General features: G+C 37.0%; 1 protein-coding gene across 1 annotated transcript in view; it reads right to left on the bottom strand.

Moving 5' to 3' along the window:
• baz2ba (bromodomain adjacent to zinc finger domain, 2Ba) overlaps nt 1–13,292 on the bottom strand; it is a 74,868-nt gene extending 61,576 nt beyond the window's left edge. Inside the window, exon 1 of the mRNA XM_077712409.1 lies at nt 12,866–13,292. The gene's annotated coding sequence lies outside the window, so the exon portion shown is untranslated. The remainder of the gene's footprint in view (nt 1–12,865) is intronic.
• Nucleotides 13,293–21,891: the final 8,599 nt, after the last annotated feature.

Below are 21,891 nucleotides of genomic sequence, written 5' to 3'. Positions count from 1 at the left end.
CCCCCGTCGCACCCCTCCCCCCACCATTGGTGGTTGATAAAGGCCTCGCTCTCTCTCTCCATTCTTTGCGAGCCCCCGCCAGGATGGCGTCTCACGTTACAGCTGTCTCTCGGTGTCATCGTTTGGAAGGAGAGTGTGGAAGGGGGCGGAGTCATGATGCCATCGGTGGGATGGGATTTTTTTTTTTTTTTAGAAGAACAACGGTGGAAATAAATGCGGGTGGTTCTTTCTAAGTGGAATGTTTATTCGCGGCTATAATGTTCTCGGTGAGGTAGCCCCGCCCACTTTGCTACAGTAATAGTACAGTAATCCCTGGAATATCGCGGTTAGGGTGTCAAGACGCGGGTTGGTTCGCGGGCCACTTTAACGTCAAGTTGATTTTATGTGGGCCGGATTATTTTAGATATATTTTTTAGATTTTTTTTTTTTATGAATGGATTAAAAGAAGTGGGTTAAAAGCTTTTTTTATAGATCTGAAATTGTTTATTTTAGCTTTTTTATATATATTTTTTGGTTTTACTAAGTTATTTTTGAACTAAAACCACAGAAAAAAATGGAATAAAATATTACTATAATATTTAGATGTTTTTTTAACAAATGGATTAAAAGAACTGGATTAAAAAAACGGAATAATCCGTTTTTTATAGATCTAAAACAACGTTTATTTAACCGCTCATGTTTTTAGCTTTAAGTTTTAGCTTTAGCTTTTAGCTTTTAGCTTTTCGCTTTTAGCTTGTAGCTTTTAGCTTGTAGCTTGTAGCTTTTAGCTTTAGCCTTGATCAAATTGCATTATTTGTTATCGAAAATAAAACAATCTAAATGTCTACCAAAACAATATTTTTTATACCATCTATTTTAATTTTCTTTAGCCTATATTTTGGACTAATCCGCCAAAAAGAAGAGGAAAAAATTAAATAAAAATCAATAAAAAATACTAGGATGAATAAAGTTATCTAATCTACTATAATCTAATCATAATAGTTAAGAATTTAAAAAAAATGGCTGAGTTGACCAAGCGTAGCAATGCTAATGATAGCACACATTAATTTCTGTCTTTTCTCCACTGGGAGGGAGAACAAAACTAAAAGGTATTAAAACCTGGCGACCAAGCCAGCGACTCATCTGATTGGTCGTGCGTGCAACAGGGCTTCTGCGGATTAGCCGACTTTAGCTGACTCATTTCACTCCCCTTTTGAATCGTCTAAATTACAGGTGTCAAAGTGGCGGCCCGTGGGCCAAATGTGGCCCGCCGAGTCATTTTGTGCGGCCCGAGAAAGTCAATCATGAGTGCCGACTTTCTGTTTTAGAATCAAATTCAAAGATAGAGTAAAGATGTATATTAAATTTCCTGATTTTTCCCCTTTTAAATCAATGATTGCAATTTTTTATTTTTTTTTCTATATTTAGTTCAAAAAACATTTTGTAAAATCTAAAAATATATCAAAAAAGCTAAAAAAAACATTGTTTTGGATCTATGAAATGGAATAGTAAAGGCTTTTAATCCAGTTCTTTTAATCCATTTATTAAAAAAAATTAAATAGATCTAAAATGGTCCGATGTATATTAATTTTCCAGATGTTCTCCCTTTTAAATCAATAATTTAAATTTTTTAATCCATTTTTTTGGTGTTTGTAGTTCAAAAATCATTTTGTAAAATCAAAAAAAATATTAAAAAAGCTAAAATAAACGTTGTTTTAGGTCTAAAAAATGAATATTCATGCCTTTTAATCCAGTTCTTTTAATTGATGTATTAAAAAAAATCTAAATATATCTAAAATGGTCTGGTGTATATTAATTTTCCCAATTTTCCCCCTCTTAAATCAATAATTGTCATTTTTTAACCCATTTTTTTCTGTTTTTAGTTCAAAAATCATTTTGTAAAATCTAAAAATATATTTAAAAAAAAAACTAAGATAAACATTATTTTAGATCTATAAAAAACTGAATGTTCAGGGCTTTTAATCCATTTATACAAAAAAATCTAAATATTATCAAAATTGATCTGACACTATTGATCTATAGGGAAGGCATTCGTGGGGGGATGCTGTTCGGGGGTGACGGACCCAACAAATGTGCGTGAACGCCGCCGCATAGGCCGGCTTTGCGAGAATACCGACCGGCGTTGGGGCTTAGAAAATTGAACACACATACACACACACACATGGACGCGCCAACACACACATATTTATTGATCTTGTCGGGCATTTGAAATCTGGTCACTGCTGCCACAGAGGCTTTTATTTTAGCTGCGCTGGCAAAGCCCGCTGGAGGCTCAGCCAGAATGTTAAATATTTAACTCCCACACAATGCCATGAGCCATGACAAAAGGACACACACACAAACATGTACACACGTACATAAACACACATTTACGCGCACACAAACAAACAACAACGCACTTTGGAGCTGAGCAATATAACTCAATGCGCGCTCCATCCTAACCTGTCAAAAGGTGCGGCCCACGGGCAGCCACCGCCGAATGGAACGCTTGACGGGGTCGCCCAAGCAAAACTAGAAGTTTGAGATCCACCCAGTGCATTTTGATACACTTTATTTGACAAAATGGCTTGATTGGAAGCTAAAGAGGGAATATGGATGCTTGGAATAGCTCCAAACCAATAGGAAGTCACTTGGATGGGGCTTAAAATGACAAGTTAGCATCGCAAAATTAGCATATTAACATAATTAGCATAAAAACCTAAGCCAAGGGTGACATTTTTTTTTATAAATGAATTAAAAGAACTAGATTCAAAGCCCTGAATATTCCATTTTTTATAGAGCTAAAACAATATTTATTTGCGCTTTTTTTAAATATATTTTTAGATTTTACAAAATTATTTTCAAACTAAAAACACAGAAAAAATTATTAAAAAATGACAATTATTAATTTAAAAGGGGGAAAATCAGGAAATTTAATATACATCTATACTGTTTATTTTAATTTGATCCAAAAACAAAAATTCGGCACTCATCGTTGACTTTCGTGGGCCGCACAAAATGATTCTGCGGGCCAGATTTGGCCCCCAGGCCCCCACTTTGACACCTGTGGTTTAGACAGACATGGTCATGTGACCCAGGAGACGCTCCAGAAGCAAATATTACTGCCGTCCCTTCTTCTTAAGCGCTTTTCAGATTTTTCATATTCGCAGAATTCAAAGCGTATGTGTATATGTGTGTGTGTGGGGGGGGGTGTATTTATCAACCCCCACCCCGATGCAGATGGAGAGCGAACGAGGTGTTGTAAACATCAGAGCAAAATGGCAGCTTTCCCGAACATTTTCGCAATGGAGGGATTTCCCAATGGGCCGTCCCCATTTGTTGCCGGATGGGCCAATAGGGATGTCCCTATCGCATATTTTTGGACAATCCGAGTCCCGATCTGATACATGTATTAAAAATAGGAGGAACTAAATGTACTTTGACCATCCCATTTAAATTTAAATGAAGTTTTCGCAACTTTATAAGCATATACAATTTACACACAATTTGGGGGCTGTCACCCAGTCAAAATGAATTGGACACCCCTTGTCCTCCATCGCAACTCATGAGTTAATTCCTAAAAATGTCAACTATTACATTTAAATAAAAACCTGATCATGTTCTAACTAAATTGACGTCAATAGACATCCAATTCAGTTTTACTGGAAGCTTTAGCAAAAAAAACAACAACACGCTAGCATAACACACACTAGGATAACTTACGCTAGCATTACACATGCTAGGATAACTAACATAACACACCCTAAGATGACCTACGTCAGCATAAGATTCGATAGCATAAGATAGGCTAGCATAAAATAGGCTATCATAACATACGCTATCATAACATACACGAGAAGAACATAAGCTAGAACATACGCTAGCATAACATACGCTAGCATAACATACGCTAGCACAACATACGCTAGCACATGATATGCTATCATAAGGCATGCTAGCATAAGATATACTAGCATAAGATACGCTAGCACAACATACGCTAGCACAAGATATGCTATCATAAGGTATGTTAGCATATGTTAGCATAAGGTACACTAGTATAAGATACAATACAATATGCTAGCATGCGATAAACTAGCAAAAAATTTGACAGCATAAGATACTCTATCATAACATACATTAAAAGAACATGCGCTAGCATAACATACGCTAGCACAACATACGCTAGCACAACATACGCTAGCACAACATACGCTAGCACAACATACACTAGCACAACATACTCTAGCACAACATACGCTAGCACAACATACGCTAGCACAACATACGCTAGCACAACATACGCTAGACCAAGATATGCTATCATAAGGTATGTTAGCATATGTTAGCATAAGGTACACTAGTATATGATACACTAGCATAAAATATGCTGGCATAACATACACTAGCATATGGTAGCATAATGTCATGGTAGCGCCCTTTTGGCCGAAGCGCCTTGTCTGAGGGTAAAAAAACAACAAACGTACAACAGATTTTTGTTTCTTTTTCCGATGGTTGACTTTTTCTAAAGGCCACATTAAATTGAAGCTTTCTGCTGGCATAAAGCAACAAAATATGTTTTTGCTTCCTCGCTTAATGTACAAAAACAAAGACAACCCTCCCTGAAACAGAAGGCAAAAAAACTCTGACCTTTCAAGACGCCATTAAAATAAAAACATGAATTTTCACAAAGCATATAAGGGGGCGGAGCTCCTGCTGGAAAACAAGCAACAACCTTGACTTTCATCAAGTAAATTCTTCCATTGAATGATAAATAAAAAGCCCCGGGGGGCCAGAAGGCGGAGCTTATCGCCCAAATTTGGTGTTGGTGAATGTCAAGACGGGGTGACCCGTTTGTATGTTACGCCGCTTATTGTTTCCTCGTTAAGCCGCTCGTTATACAAAAGAAAAGTCTTAATAAAACGTTACAATTTGTTTCTAAGCAAAAAAATTACGGAATTAGTTGACATTTTTAAGTGTTAACTCGTTTTGACTGCCACTCAAATTGGATTGGACGTTAATGAGTTAAGAAAGGGGTGTTGTGAACACGTGGCTCTCGAGCCGCATCCCGATATTGAAAATAAAAATTAAAAAATAATATTTTTTTAAAAAGTCAAATCAGGACCTTCTGATTGGTCCAATGATCCAAAAGACACTCACAAAAATGCCCAAATATACTATTAGCATGTTAGCAATAGTAGCAATGATGTTAGCAGTACAGTTACACAATGCTATTAGCAGGTTAGCAATAGGAGCAATGATGGTTAGCAGTACAGTTACAGGGTTGGATATGGAGGAATGATATTAAAAGATATCGAAAATAACAATAATAAATTTAAAAAAAATGTCAAATCTGGACTTTCTGATTGGTCCAATGACCCAAAACTCACTTAAAAAAACATAGCAAAACACTCAAGACCAAAAAAAGCTACGAAAAACACAACTAAGCTAGCTCAAGCTAGCATCAGATTACCAAAACTTTTTTATCCAAGTCTTTTTATGAAAATAAATCACTTTGATCAAACCACTGCTGCACTTATAATAATTAATAACTCTTTTATACGACTCAACACACAAAAAATAACTTTTACCAGTACTTTGTTCATAACTTAATAACATTTCGTACTTTATATGTAAATTCTCTTATTCGTTCCACGGTCTTGACACAACTGCCAACTAAATATGTAAATATAAAAAGCATTTTTAACTTAATTCATCATTAATGGTTCTGATTAAACATTGTTTACATGCAGCAGGTACGCTAAAAGCGCTAACCGGTCCCGATGCTAATGTGTATGTTTCCTAAATTGAACAGCAAAGAGCTGGAAGTGGAGCAAGCACATTATATTAATATTCATAGTCGCAAAATGAAGGTTTTAGAATTTGGCTATGATTACAAAAAAAAGCTCTCAAATGTATGTCACGCTTTGTTAAAGGAGTTGATTATGTTGATTGATAGCAAATTTGCTTTTCTTTGCCAGCGTGACTCACATAAATACTATTACTGGCTTATTATTATAATACATGAGAAATATTGTTTTGTCTTGGCAGACAAAATTTGAGTCAATCGGGTGTCAATCAAGCGTTTCGTGACACTAATTGATTTCATTTGATACAAATGATCTAATTCTATCTAATAATCTACAAGTTTACTTTTAAGTAATAACATATTGCCTGCCATTGACACTGACAGATGTCCAATCTATTTTGAATAAAATAGAATACATAGAACATGCAAACTCCACATGGTGAGGGACGACTTGGGAATCGAACCCAGAACCAAGAGGTCGACGTGCTAACCACTTGTTCACCAGCTTGCCTTTCTTTTGTAAGTTGTAAAAAAAATCATATTGAGAATTTTCCTAACTTAGTAATTCATAAGTAGAGGTATTTGTAAGTAGAGACATTTGTAAGTAGGTGCATTTGTAAGTAGATACATTTGTAAGTAGGTGCATTTGTAAGTAGAGACATTAAAAATAGAGAAATTTGTAAGTAGAGGCATTTGAAAATCGAAAACTTTGTAAGTAGAGACGTTTGTAAGTAGAGACATTTGTAAGTAGAGCCGTTTGTAAGTAGAGGCATTTGTAAGTAGAGGCATTTGTAAGTAGAGGTATTTGTAAGTAGAGGCATTTGTAAGTAGAGGCATTTGTAAGTAGAGGCATTTGTAAGTAGAGGCATTTGTAGGTAGAGACATTTGTAGGTAGAGACATTTGTAGGTAGAGACATTTGTAGGTAGAGACATTTGTAAGTAGAGACATTTGTAAGTAGAGACATTTGTAAGTAGAGACATCTTTAAGTAGGGACATTTGTAAGTAGAGACATCTTTAAGTAGGGACATTTGTAAGTAGAGGCACTGGAAAAGAACCATTTGTAAGTAGGGGCATTTAAAAATAGAGAAATGAGTAAGTAAAGACATTTAAAAATAGACATTTGTAGGTAGAGACATTTGTAAGTAGAGACTTTTGTAAGTAGAGACATTTGTAAGTAGAGACATTTGTAAGTATAGACATTTAAAAAGAGACATTTGTAAGTAGAGGCACTTGAAAAGAGAGCAATTTGTAAGTAGGGGCATTTGAAAATAGAGAAATGTGTAAGTAGAGACATTTAAAAATAAAGACATTTGTAAGTAGAGGTAGTGCTGCATTTTCAAGAAAAATCCCCCAATATTTCCCCACCATATGAAACAAAAGCCACTTTTCCAAATTTAAATTTCACCACAGCAGCAGCCAAAGGAACAAAACACCCGGCAGCGCATAATATTCTCCCGCATCAAAACCAGCCATTTCCCTTCATCCATCCATCAAATGAACATCTTTTGAGCGCCGTTTGAAAGCCAGCGGAGATCCTCCTCCGACTTCCAAACACGGCAGTCAAAATTCCACCATTTCCAGCGTTTCTTTTGCGCCAGATCAAAGTCGGCGCCAAACATCAGAGCGAGTTTGGCGTCCCGGCGACGACGGCGTCCCGGCGACGACGGCGTCGCGTGTCGGAAGCGAGCGGCCGTCGAGGAACCAATTGGATTTTGGCGTGGAAAAGCCATTGATTAAACAAGGCGGACTTAATAAAGCATTGTCAAAGACGGCGGCGAAAGCTTTGCGTCTGCTGGCGTCTCCTAAAAAGATAGGCGCTAATAAAGGATTACGGTGCATCTCCGCTTTGTGTGCACATGGGATTGCGTAGTCCAAAGCTGTCCAAGTTGTGTCAGATTGGGCACCCCCGACCGACACAGAGCCCGTGAACCTAATTTCCCCTAATCAGCTTAGTCAATAGCACCCATTTGCTGTGACTTTGCTAGACATGCAAATAGGGCTTAAGCACGGCTATCCTTAATTCCACAATGTTCACGTCGAGCACGAGTCCGACGAGGTTTTTAACAAACAAATGAAAATTGTTTTTGTTTCAAAAAGGAACGAGGCGGACGGGAGCGAAGAACCTTGAAATTTGATTTTGCAGTCATGGTTTAGAGTGGCGTTGGAATGAATGGTTTGTTTTGAAAGTGTTGTGCTTAGTTGGAATGATTTGAGTGGATACATTGCTGTGTAGTGAGCACAGGTAATATGACATAACTCTAGTTTATCATGGCTATTTTTTGAGAATCATGAAGGTACCGATTATCACAAAAAAAAGTAATTTATATCGATGTTGTCATTTGTTTTTGGGGTATTCCGGGTTATTTTGTTGTCCAAAATTTCTGGTGTATTTTAAATGGGAGCAGAAAATAAAGTGTTTTGCACAAAATATTCTATAAAATATACTAAATATCACCCAAAAATTAGTCAAGTAATGTATATCGTTGTCTAGCAAACTGCTTATTCTTTTTTAGGAGAAAGAAGTGTGTGTTTATGTTGATGTGAAGAACTAGTCTTCGCATTAGAGACTAAGCCTGTGTGCTAAATTGTGTCCTAAAATGTTATTTAGCTTAACTATGTCTTTTTTTTCAAACTATGGGAGTTCTGAAAGTGTTGTATAATATTTTAGGGGTAATATCAGACTTTTAATTGCAGGGGTGATATACATTTAAAGGAAATACTGTACTAATAAGCAATTAGCACAAAGCTAGGACTAGAAATGAGTGGCTAGTAGGGATGCTAGCAGATGCAGTTCATGTACTACCATTGTTTTTATGTAAATACCATGTTAATAAGCAATTAGCGCGAGGCTAGCGGTAGAAATTAGTGGCTAATAGCGATGCTAGCAGATGTCGTTTATGTACTACTGTAGTTTTCACGTAAATAACATGCTATTGAGCGATTAGCACGACGCCAGCGCTAGGTACGAGTGGCTAATCGCTATGCTAGCAGATGCAGTTCATGTACTAACATGCTTATCCTGTAAATACAGTGTTAATTAGCACAAGGCTAGCGCTAGGTACGAGTGGCTAATCGCTATGCTAGCAGGTACAGTTCATGTAATACTTACTGTAGCTACATTGTGAGTGCTAAATGTGTGGCTGGTTAGGGTAATGAAGTGTTTCATCCTTCATTTTGTATGTATTCAATTACAGTTTTAAGCAAATAAACGTTTGTACTGGGCCAAATGGAAAAGGCACAGGGGTATTTTATTTGGAATGGCTATTTAATGAATCATTTAATTAAAGAGCAAACTTGCCTCCAATGGTCAAAATAAATGTTATGGCAAACATTGTTTCTTCTCCTAAAAATGATTCCAAAGAATTCACCACTGCTTATTTGTATGTTAACAACTACTTATTGTGTTGACTACATATTGATTTATCACATTTTTTTTATTAATATTTATTGATAATTTATTCCTTGATTTTTTTTTATTATTTATTTATAATTTATTCCCTGATTTGTTAAATTATTATTTATTGATAATTTATTCCTTGATGTTTTGTTATCATTTATTGATAATTTATTTATAGATTTGTTATATCTTTTATTATTATGTATCGATAATTTATTTATGAATGTTATTTATTTATTATTTTTTAAAATATATTTATTTATTCATCTGTTCATTTGTTTGTTATTGTGATTTTTGGACATGCCTTCTTATTTATTTCATAACTGCTTATTATGTTGATTACATATTTTTTATGACTTTTCTGTTAATTTATTTGTTATTTCTGCACTTAATGACAAAGCTTTAAATCTTATTCTACTCATACAATACCCAAAAAAATCATTCAAACGGTTGCCAATGACGGCACCAGACGTCCAATCTATTTTGCCATTGGACGTCGGGTTGCCGTGCGGCGGAAAAAAAGGGGCAGAAAACAAGAGGTGTTTTCAATCCTGCGCTATAGGCCTAATGGCTTCTAAGCGCTTCCATGAAATCAAGCAGCTGTCACGTCGATGCATCAGCAGCTCGAGGAAGGGAGCGCCGTGCCCCAGAAGGACGGACTAAAGGACAAGACGGACGGGAGGACGGGTGGACGGACGGGAGGTGGGGGGGGGGGGGTCTCGGCGCCTTCGTGTTTGCCTAAACATCTGCTTCTCGGCACTCCGGCTTGGCGGCAATAAACGGCCAAACAAAAGAGGTGGGAGGTGAAATGATCACATTTTCCATTTCAAAGCTTTGGCTTGTTTGCTTTGCTTTGCTTTTTTTTCTTCTTCTTCTTTCCTGTCCCTTTTGGACATTGAGCTCAACTTGGGCTACTCTGACTCAACGTCAAAACAGAATTTAAATGCGTACAAAGAGAACCGTGAGTGATTGGAAGGTGGTGACTTGTCGAGAGAGAGAGAGATATTGTGGGGGGTGCGTGGTTCTCTCGTGGGTCACTTCCTAATTGTTTGGGGCATTTCGGGTCACTTCCTTGTTAACTCAATGGCCGTTATTGACGGCGCGAGACGGACATTTTTGGAGTGGGAGCGACGAAGGACCGTGGGTGGGGAGACGGGGGTGTGGTGGAAAATAAACTGGGGTTTTTTGGGGGGTTTGGTCAATTTGGTGTATTTTTGGGGGGTTTGTAAATTTTGTGGATTTTTTAGGGTTTTGTAAATTTGGTGTATTTTTAGGGGGTTTGTAAAATGTGTGTATGTTGTGGGATTTGTAAATTTTGTGGATTTTTGGGGGGGCTTGGTAAATTGTGTGGATTTTTTGTGTGGGTTTTGTACACTGTGGATTTTTTAGTGGGTTTTGTAAATTTTGTGGATTTTTTGGTGGGTTTTGTAAATTTTGTGGATTTTTTGTGGGTTTTGCACATTATGTGAATTTTTTTGTCAGTTTTGTACATTTTTTTTGATTTTTTGGTGAGTTTTGTACATTTTGTAGATTTTTTGGTGGGTTTTGTAAATTTTGTAGATTTTTTTGTAGTTTTTGTCGGAGGAAGTCACGCTTTTTGCAGTTGGTAATGTTTTTTTTTTTAATTTCTGTTGCTATTTTTTCAGTGTTTTCGTTCCTTTTCTTAACATTATTCAGGGTTTTTTGTGGGTTTTGCGTGGGTTGGATCATTGGATTTTAATTCCTCTGCACTTTGAACAGATCTATTGAAAATAAACGGTGATGTCATCATCAATTTTTCTTCTGATCCATGATTCGGGTTAAAAAAAAACGACAACTTTTTTGCGACATGACTGCCTGATTTGTTTTTATGCATAAATGATGTGGATGGAATAAAAACTAAAATGTCAGACATGAGTACGTTTGACATCTGTAAAGGTTAATGTTTTTCATAGCAAAACGAACAGACCTTTTTAGTTGTTTACACAATCATAAAAGGCCCTTCTACATCGCTGCTAAGATAATCATAATAATTATGAATAATGACTCAACTGACAACCGTTGAACGTAAACCCTAAACGCCTTTAACTGTAAAGAATGACAAATTAGCACAAGTACAGTTTCAATATCCTCGAAAGTCAACATTAGCCGTTAGCCGTTAGCGGGGGGGCAACTGCACTGCCATTGCCCCCTTAGCTGCGCCCCTGGTTAGGGGTTAACATTTAAAAAAAAAAAGCCTTAAAAGCCATGTTCAATTTCCAAACATTTCCAAGTTACAACGTTGGCAATCAGTTAAAACGCGTGTTTAGAAAAAAACAACCCGATAATTTTTATGTGTGTATCTTTCTTTTCCAAAGCTTCCTCACAATATAAAGATAAGACACCACTGTGATGATTAATGAAGTCCTTTTCGCAATCGAAACTATCCTTCAGCGTGGATTACGACAGAAAAGAGATTCAGACTCGTCTTAACAAGCTTACAATCATTAAAAGACATTTCATTTCAAATTAATTGAAGCTATTTAGCTAGCATGGACACTGACAATTCTCCCTTTTAATAAGATTCCTAGTAATTAACGTCGTCGTCCCCCCGTCGTTTCTCGACTCCAGTTTTCATTGAAATATAAACGAAGCTTTTGTTTTGGTTCGAAAATGTTATTTATTTATTTTTTGACGAAATAGAACACCTGCCCGTCGAAAAAAAATGACGAACCGGGTCGCCTTATTTTTTTTTTTACAAGCAGCGGCGACGTCTTGTCCACTCGAGGCTAACAGAACCGCTCATCACATTAGCTAGCTAAAAAACGTCATAGACAAACTAGTCCATTAACCCTCGTGGACTCTATTCGACACGGAACACCCTCCATTTCGTGTCTTTTTTCGGTGAAAAACTTTGTTCTAAAACTTACAACGCGGATACATGTGAAGGTGAGTACTGTTGTTTGTAAGAGGAGGAGGGAGGGGGGACATTAAAAGATAGCCAAGATGGCGAAGGGCTTGTTGTTTTTGGAAGGGGGCCGAGAAATGGACATCATTGCGAGTTAAAACACGCGCACCGGGGCGACGTTTTTTTTTCTTTTACGTTGGACGTTTGAGGAAGCCAAGTGAGACACTCGGTTCCATTCCAGTTCTCCCACCCCGGGGGTCGAGGTCTCGACCAGGCGGACGACGGAACCGGGAGAAGGGGGGACACATAAAGGCACCACGCTAACGTGGTGGCAACGGGGAGGAATAAACACATATCGTGGGATTAAAACGGAGTAAACCGCCCCGTGGGGGTGAAGATATTCATAGTTAATTTAACAGCCGGTCGTTTACAAACTAGTTATATTAAAGCGTTCCACAACCTCTGAGAAAGGCAAAAAGAGCAACAGAAGCATAAAGTTGAATTATTTACACACACAAAAAGACACAAGTTAGGAGCAAACAGAAAGCGTTTGAGTTTTGCGAGGCGCCGCGAAGGCAACACAATGGAGCAGCTATCTACTATCAGCTCGGCGACGAGATAAACGACTACCCAAAACACTTCTTTTCCCCCTTTCAACAACCGCAAAACTTCCATTTTTTAACTCGCGGCGGACCGCTTTCGAGTTGTGGGAAGCCTACAAAAAAAAGGAAGCCACAAAAGCGACGACGAAGGGGATGAGGGCGGACAGACGACAACGGCGACAAGCCAAGCGGAATATAAAACAACACTTACCTTGTTTTTCTTTACTTTGCACTTTACTTATTCCCAAACGTGGATTAAATCGGCTCGGGTAACAACAGTCCGGTTAGCCGTTGTGGTCCGTCTTGTCTTTTTTCTTTTTTTTTTCCTTCCCCCCGCTCTCTAGGTCGCTTTTGGTTATGAAAGAGGTCGATGACGAATGATAAAGAAGGGGAATTGGCCAGTAATTGAGTCTCGCTGCGTGTGTTTGTGTGCGAGGGGGAGAAAAAAAAAGAGAGAGAGGAAAAGAGAGGGAGAGAGAGAGAGCAGATTGAAGGAGAGTGTGTCTCTTCTTCTCAAGGTTTGTTCGGGATCCACTTCAAGGAACCGACCTGACGTCTTTGGCTCTCTACTGCCACACAAAGAGAAAAAAAGTTATTTGTGCAATAGCAAGCAAGCCCTTGGCAACCCTCAACAATGCAGTCGTCCAACGTTATTGCTTTGAAATGCGACATGACATTAAAGACGTGACGTAGAAATCGAGGGACGCTTCGGGGGTGGCTAAGAAAAAGGGGGAATTTCATTTAAAATAAATATAGATAAATAAATAAGAGTATTTTGTTTACTTTATGACGATGTGATTGATTGACATAAGCTTGCTTAAAGAAACAAGTGCCATTATGTGGTGTTAAGGATTATTTTTGTTGGATGTTAACTGTTTTGGGGGTAGGGGTCGGGGAATGACCTTTGACCTTTTAGAGTATTTAAGGGTTTTTGTGTGTTTAGACAAATCCTTAATGCGTGGGTTTATATTTTTATTAAGTGGTATGAAAATTATAAGTAGAGGAAATTATGTGTAGGGAAAGATGTTTTTTAAATAAATATAGTAAATGTTTTAAATTAATTTAAAGTGACTAATGTTTTAAACGTTTTAAGTATATTTGTCTTTCTATATATATATATTTGATTATATTTTGGGTTCATATGTATTATATCATAATATTTGTTATTTTTATATATTTTATTATATTTTGGGTTCATTTTAAATTTGTTTTTTTTGTTTTTTATTATGTTTTGGGTTCATTTTAAATATTATTTTTAATTATATTTTGAGTTCATTTTAAATATTTGTTATTTTTATTATATTTTGGGTTAATTTTCAATATTTATTTCTAGTTTCTTTAATTTATTATAATTTTGTTAAAATTTAAATTTTAACTTACGTATTTTTCTATTTATATATATTTTTCCATAATTTTGAACTACTTTTATATATGTTTAACCCCACACTTGCATATATAATAAATATTAGCAATGTTACTACATTATTTTTGTTATAAACATTTTTTAATCTATTTTTTATAATTAATGAAGACATTTTCAGAGTTTAGCAACATGCTAACAAAAGCTATATTGATGAATAAGTAGCGGCTGACATTGACGGCAATAGACGTCAATTTTGACTAAGACTGAAGGAGTACTAAGTCATCACTGTGCACCGTCAGAATTAAAAAAATCATAATGACATGCATTTTGGGAGCATATTTGGCCACGGGCCATTTCCCTCAAGTACTGCCAATCACCCAAAAAAAACAACAACAGCGAGCCCTTGACTTTTGAATCACTACTCGTCACTATTTGTTACGCTTCCGTTTATTAAAAAGCCAGCGCTAACCTTAGCGCAGTCAGATTCAAGCGCTAACCTCAGCCTTAGCGCAAAAGCCATCGGGCAAATTCCAGTGCTAACCATGGGGCATATTCAAACGCTAGTCTTGGGCCACTGGTGTCAAAGGGGTGGCCTGGGGGCCAAATCTGGCCCGCTGTGTCATTTTGTGTGGCCCGAGGAAGTAAATCATGAGTGCTGACTTTTTGTTTTAGGATCAAATTAAAATGGTAGATATAGATGTATATTATATTTCTTGATTTTATTCCCGTTTTATATCAATAATTGCCATTTTTTATTCATTTTTTTTTCCTTTTTGTGTTTTTAATTCAAAAAGAATTTACTAAAATTAAAAAATAAATATATATTTTAAAAATCAGTTGTCTATCCTAATATTGAACATATTTCCAAAAATATTTTGTTTCTTTTGAAATGAAAAAATAAACAGAAAAAAAATCTCAAAATAGTATTTCAAAAATAGTCCAGCCCACATAATAATAATCATAATAGTAATAACAAAATAATAAAATAATCATTATTTTCCATTTTAACTGGATTTCAAGAAAATAAAAAAAGAGAAAAACATAAATAAAAATATTATTTCAAAAATGGTCCTGCCCACATAATATAATAATAATAATAACAATTTAATAAAATAATCATTATTATTATTTTCTATTTTAACTGGATAAAAAAATTAAAAAGACAAAAAAATATCAAAATATTATTTCAAAAAGAGTCCGGCCCACATAATAATAATAATAATCATAATAATAATAACAAAATAATAAAATAATGATTTTTCTATTTTAACTGGATTTAAAAAAATAATAATAATAAATAAAAAAATTATAATATTTCAAAAATGGTCCAGCCCACATAATAATAACAATTTAATAAAATAATAATTATTATAATTTTCTATTTTAACTGGATTAAAAAAATAAATACAAAAGAGAAAATAATATGAAAATATTATTTAAAAAAATGGCCCAGCCCACATAATAATAATAATATTAATCATCATGAACATGAAATCGAGTTGACATTATTTGCGAACAAATCCGCGTTTGACGCAAAAGCCAATGGGCAAATCCAAGCGCTAACCTGCAATGAGACAAATTTAAGCGCAAAAAAGCCATCAGCCACGAGAAAGCATTGGTAAAAAGGGGCCATATCTTCCTGTGGGTTTGCCCAATCAATACATTGGCTGGCAAAGACAGCCATCTGTGCCTAATTGTGTTCTTTAGCTCCTCTTCTGAGCACACAATAAGCAACAGGCTGAGCACAGGCCCTCTGACCCAGACTGCCTTTCCAGACGGGGGAAGATTATTTCATTCAACTGGAAAACAACAAGGGGGGGTGCATTGGGGGAGGGTATTTTTTTTCTCCCTTTTTTTTTGCAGATGGAGTGGGCAACTGCTCCAAAACCCCGATGAGCTCAGGTCAGAAAACAACTGCTACATCACTCTGTCCGTCTATTTTTAACAAATGCCTCCCCTTTGTAAATCAAACGTAACTTTTCCTCATTCATTCGCCGTCAAAATGGCAACCGAGGAGTTAATAGGAAACTTAAAATTGTTAAAAAATGTGTCATGTCCTGATTATAGATGAGTTTCACCTGCTGTGGTTTTTGCCCTGGCTTACCCACACAGGTGTTTGTAATTGTCTTGATAATAAACTCGTGTCTGTGTATTTAAAACCTGTGTTTTTGGTTGAGTGTTTTCTGTGTATTGTTTTGCTTGCTTGTTGACTTGTTTGTTTGTTCATTTTCCCCAGTTTTGTGTTTGGAAGGTTATATTATAGTCGTTTTGCCATTAAATCTTATGTTTTTAACCTGGAAATTCCCTTTAATTTAATAGGAAATGATCCAAAAGTGACCTGTACATATCCTGAAAATGGATTCACTGCCTGCAAACATCACAAAGTTCACAGGGGGTGCTGGAGCTTATCCCAGCTGACAAACAACTATACCTAAGGCCAATTTAGCATACAACTAGCTTAGCATGTGTTTTGGGAGGAAACCCACACAGGTCTTGTAACAACATGCACACTCCACACAGTTAAACCGACCTGGATTCGAACCCAGAACCCCAAAGCTGCAAGCCCAACACACAAACCACTCACTGGGCCACTATTTTTTTCCATGCATGGTCTGGGAACAAAATGCACATTTCTCACAGTTGGACCGACCTGGATTTCGAACCCTGAACCCCAAACCTGCAAGCCCGACGTGCTAACCACTCTTTCACTGGGCCACCATTATTTTTTTCATGCATGGTCTGGGAACAAAATGCACATTTCTCACAATTGGACCGACCTGGATTCGAACCCTGAGCCACAAACCTGCAAGCCCGATGCACCAACCACTCATCCACTGGGCCGCCATTTCTATTTTTTTTTTGGGGGGGGGGGGATTCTTCAGCATGAAGTTCTTGGTAAACAACATGCACACTCCATACAGTTAGACCGACCTGGATTCGAACCCTGTACCCCAAACCTGCGAGCCCAAATAACTACCAACCACTCATCCACTGTACCACCATTTATTTTTTTAAATATTTTTTCTACCTTCACCCACTTTATTCACACACCAAATATCAGCTACAGTGATTATTTTTTTCTCGCAATCATGATTTAGATAGCACATCTTCCCATGTCGGGAGGTCACTTGATTTTCTTCTCCTCCGTCCATTACCTGTTGAGATGGGGGGGTTGTCTTCAAACAAAAATCCCATTTTTTCCCCCCATCTCTTGACGGAGAATGTTTTAATTGCGCGGGAGAATCTTCAGGAAGGAGCGGGTGGAGGCGCCGGGAGTCATTAGGAGGAGTTCGCCGCATAGAAGGGAGGGCCCTCACGCTGAGAATGGCTGCCGTACCTCCGTCATTTGTAACATAATAAGTGCCGGCACAATGACTGCAATGCGAGCGGGAGCGCCACGGGGAAGACGAACAAGGAGGACGAGAGGACGGGGGGAAGGGAGACCACGTGTCTGTCCAAAAGACTTTTTTTTTTTCCCTTCCTTCCTTCTTCCCCCTTCGTCTTCTTGTCTCCGTGTTGATTAGAAAGTATAATGAGCTCATAAGAAACAAGGAGAAGAAAAAAAAATGTCTCCTGAGACGGATGGAAAACAAATTCATCTGCTGATTGGGATTTCATGATTATTTTTCTATTAGTGCGGTCGGCAAAGATGGGGGGGGGGGGGGGGCGCGGTGGTCAGAAAGCTCAGGCGCTGCGCTTGCATTTATTGATTTTCGCACTGACACATTGGGGGAATACAGATGAACGGGGCCCTCCTCCTCCCCCGCCGCCGCCGCCGTTGCCGTCGCGCTGTCCGTCGTCCTCCATGCGGATTGATGCCATTAACGCGACGAGCTGCCTGCCAACGGCCATTTCTGTACGCTCTAGTCGGCTTAAAAAAATGTGAATGTAGAAAAAAAGGGGCTTGAAAAAGCAGAGGAGAGCGCTGTAAGGTCGTCTGGATGATTTCCTTGTAAATGCACTTGCAAATGTCTCCACTTGAAAATGTCTCTAGTTACAAATGTCTCGATTTTCAAATGCCTCTACTTACAAATGTATCTATTTTTAATGCCTCTACTTACAAATGTCTCTATTTTTAATGTCTCTACTTACAAATGTCTCTTTCTAAATGCCTCTACTTACGAATTTCTCTATTTTTAATGCCTCTTCTTACAAATGTCTATTTTTCATGTCTCTACTAACAAATTTCCCTATTTTAAATGTCTCCAGTTACAAATGTCTCTATTTTCAAATCCCTCTACTTACAAATTTCTCTATTTTTTATGTCTCTACATACAAATGTCTCTTTTTTAAATAACTCTACTTACAAATTTCTCTTTTTAATGCCTCTACTTACAAATTTCTCTTTTTAAATGTCTCTACTTACAAATTCCTCTATTTTTAATATCTCTACTTACAAATGTCTCTACTTTCAAATTTCTCTACTTACAAATTGTTATCTTATGAAAATCCTCAATGGGTTTGAAAGGTGGCACAGTGCGCAAGTGGTTATCACGTTGGGCTCGCAGTTAGGTGGTCGAGGGTTCGATCCCAGGTTGGTCCTCTGCATATTTGCAGCAAAATGATCGCTAGCTTATGAGCCATCATCTGCTAAGCTAATTGTAGGCTAAATTTGTCCTAGCTAGTAGTGTGATTGACTGTTTATCTCCTTGTGCCCTGGGATTAGCTAGCCGCCCATTCAGGGGTGCCTGTCGTCAGCCGGTATAGGCTCCGGCACCCCCAGAACAGAAAATGAATGAAAATAGTGGTGGAGTCGGTGTTCTTTTACACGTTGCTTACAGTCTCAACAATTAAACAGCCAATGAAGACAATGTTCTGCTGAGTTAAGCAAGGTTGTAGCGCCGCCGACATCTTACAACGCCGCCGTCCTCTAATTGGCTGGCTGCCTTTGTATTCATCTCGGAGCCTGGCAATTAGGCTCACAAAGTGAGCTACTCCTTTCCACGGCACGGTTTGGCCAAGTCAATGATTTCAACCGGCGGCGTGACGCGAACACGGGGACGCCGTAAATGTGAACAAATTCTGCAGGGATCGTCGTGGATCTTGGGAGAGGATAAAGAAGGTCGACAGGTCACGAATGAGGTCACAAATTGAACAAATGACGTCATTTGGGGTTCAGCTCAGTTAATTATTTCAAAAATTGAATCCGACAAACACACGGGGTTTAAATTGACATGGAAAGGCTGCTTACCAAATTACACCCAGCTGGTTTCAAGAGGAAGGGAAGCCTGGATGGACTCAAGAGGCGAAAACTAAACCAACCAAAACCAAAACTAACTAACGTAACTTTTCACAGTAACACATTTCTACTCCCTATTTAAAACCACGAACATGGAGGTGAAAATTGTCAGTCAAAGGGCGGCTTATACGCGAGAAATTATAAAAGTCAACCATTTTACGTCGCCACACAAAAAAAAACAAGTTCATTGGCCAAAGTCAGCAAAAAAAAAAAAAAAAGAATCTTTCAATGAATCTGAGCCGTTCGGTTTCCCCAAACGGCTCTTATTCACCAAACGGCTCATATTCAGACTCCCGCACTTTTCCCGACGCGAGTGACTCCGCATTCCCAGAAAAGCGGCGCGCTAATGCATTCTCGCCGCGTCTTTTTCTGTGCCGCCGCCGCCGCTGTGCCGCTCGCACGCCAACTCGCATCTCATTACTGAATGACACCGTGCGTCCACCTCATCAACAAATGAGACACTCACTCCACTTCTGCGTTATTACCATTTCTCCCTTCTTGGCATGACATCATTATTCAAGGTTTTACCGATATACCCGATTTTTTTCCACCATAAGTCGCACTGGCCAAAGAATACACAAGAGGAAAATAATATACTATATTTTCTCGCATATTAGCGACTCTGTGAATAAGCCACGCCCTTAAAATGGTTGAATTTGACATTTTCTCTCGTATAAGCCGCAACGTTAAAATGGCCTAAAAAGGGTTGAATTTGATAATCATGTTTTTTTTTTCAATTCCTAGTTCTGTTTGCATCCCAAAAACATGCTAGGCTAACTGGTTGAAGACTAGCGGTTAGCACGTCCGCTTGACAGTTCTATGGTCGAGGGTTCAATTCCTAAGTCAACACCAAGTCTAAATTATATTTTAAAAAATACAATTTCATGATAACTTGATCACTTTTTAAAGTATGGGATATGAGAAGAGAAAGGTCAAAGGTCATAGAAGTCGAAAATATGGTTATGCTTTAAAAATATTTGGTTTTTTTTTTAATATAATAATGCTTTTTTTCGACTAAAAATTACATTTCTTCATTTTTCAGTGCTATTGGCGTCCAATCCATTTGGACTGAGAGGAACCGTCAATTTTACTTACACGTAACTGCCAGCAGAGGGCGGTATTTCGCAATTTTTGCTGCGACCGGAGTGATTTCTGGGCAAAATTGTTCAAAAACATGTCGCCAATGTGTTTAAAAAAGAAGACATGAAAGGTAAGAGTACTTTCTTATCTTCTAAAAGACATTTTTTATGGACCGTGTGTAAAAAAAACAAAAAAATCCTTAGCTGCTCTGCCAAAAACATGTTGTTTTTTTACACCTGTGAATCAAAACAACGGCTTTATTTGGATAGTCAAAGAAAGCCTTTTTCATTTCATGTGTTCATAAAGCAAATGATGTTTTTTTTAAAGTAGTCTGATGTGAATAAAGTCTTCCATTTCTATTTTTAAACCTCAAAGTCAATTCAACGCACCCAAAAAAATCTCTATAGGTATGACGAGCTATTTTTAGACGTTTTTTCTGCCGCAGATAAAACATAAAAAGACGTTATTTTACGTATAAATAGGAAGTGGGCGTCGTCCTGTTGTCCTTTAAATTTTTAAATAAAAAAGACGCAATATTGACACTTAGAAAATATTTCCTCGCATATAGGCCGTATTTGTCATACAAAAAAAATGATGACTGAATTGAAGGTACGGCTTATATGCGCATAAATTGGACTTGACACTGCAAGAAATATCAGATAATATCTTGAAAAATACAGTACTTCATCTCTTAATGCATATAGATAGTGAGCAAGACCAATAATACTATAATTTTTGTGTATTTTAGTAGTTTTGTAGAAAACTTAAAGATATCAAATATATAAGCAGCAGTGTACAAACCAAGAGCAAAAAAATAGCAGCTTTTTTCTTTAAAAATACACTACTGTCCCATTAAATAATGAAAAAGACTCAGAATACTATAGTAGTTGTGTATTGGAGTTATTTTGTAAAAAAAAAAAAAAAAAAAAAACAACAAAAAGTAGATAAAAAATAGCCACAGGTTATAAACTAAGAGCAAGAAATATTGGCTTATATCTTTAAAAATACAGTAGTATATCCCATTTTTTTTAAAATGATAAGTAGTAATACTATTGTAGTTGTATATTTGAGTTCTTTTGTAAAAAAAAAAAAAACAATGAAAAAACATAGATATAAAATTGATAAGCCGCAGGTTACAAAGCAAAAGCAAGAAATATTGGCTTATATCTTAAAAAATACAGTACTTAATCTAATTTTTTATGATTTTTAGTATTGCATATAAATAGTGAGCAATACTATAATAGCTGTGTATTTTAGTTTTTTGTAAAAACAGATATAAAATTGATAACCCACAAGAAACATCATCTTATATCTTAAAAAAATACAGTACATAATTTATGATAAGTAGTAATGCATATAAATAGTGATACTATAATAGTTGATAATATTTTAGTTGTTTTGTAACAAAAAACATAGATATTAAATAGATAAGCCACAGGTTATACCCCAAAAACATGAAAATATCTATCTATATCTTGAAAATCACACTACTATATCCCATTTTTATTGCCAGTAATTAATAATCAAGCCTCTAAATAATATGCTAGTTGAGTAT

Source organism: Stigmatopora nigra, chromosome 3, assembly GCF_051989575.1.
Source record: "Stigmatopora nigra isolate UIUO_SnigA chromosome 3, RoL_Snig_1.1, whole genome shotgun sequence".
NCBI lineage: Eukaryota > Metazoa > Chordata > Actinopteri > Syngnathiformes > Syngnathidae > Stigmatopora > Stigmatopora nigra.
Note: the sequence above shows the minus strand (reverse complement) of the source record. Positions and strands in the feature narration are given on the sequence as shown.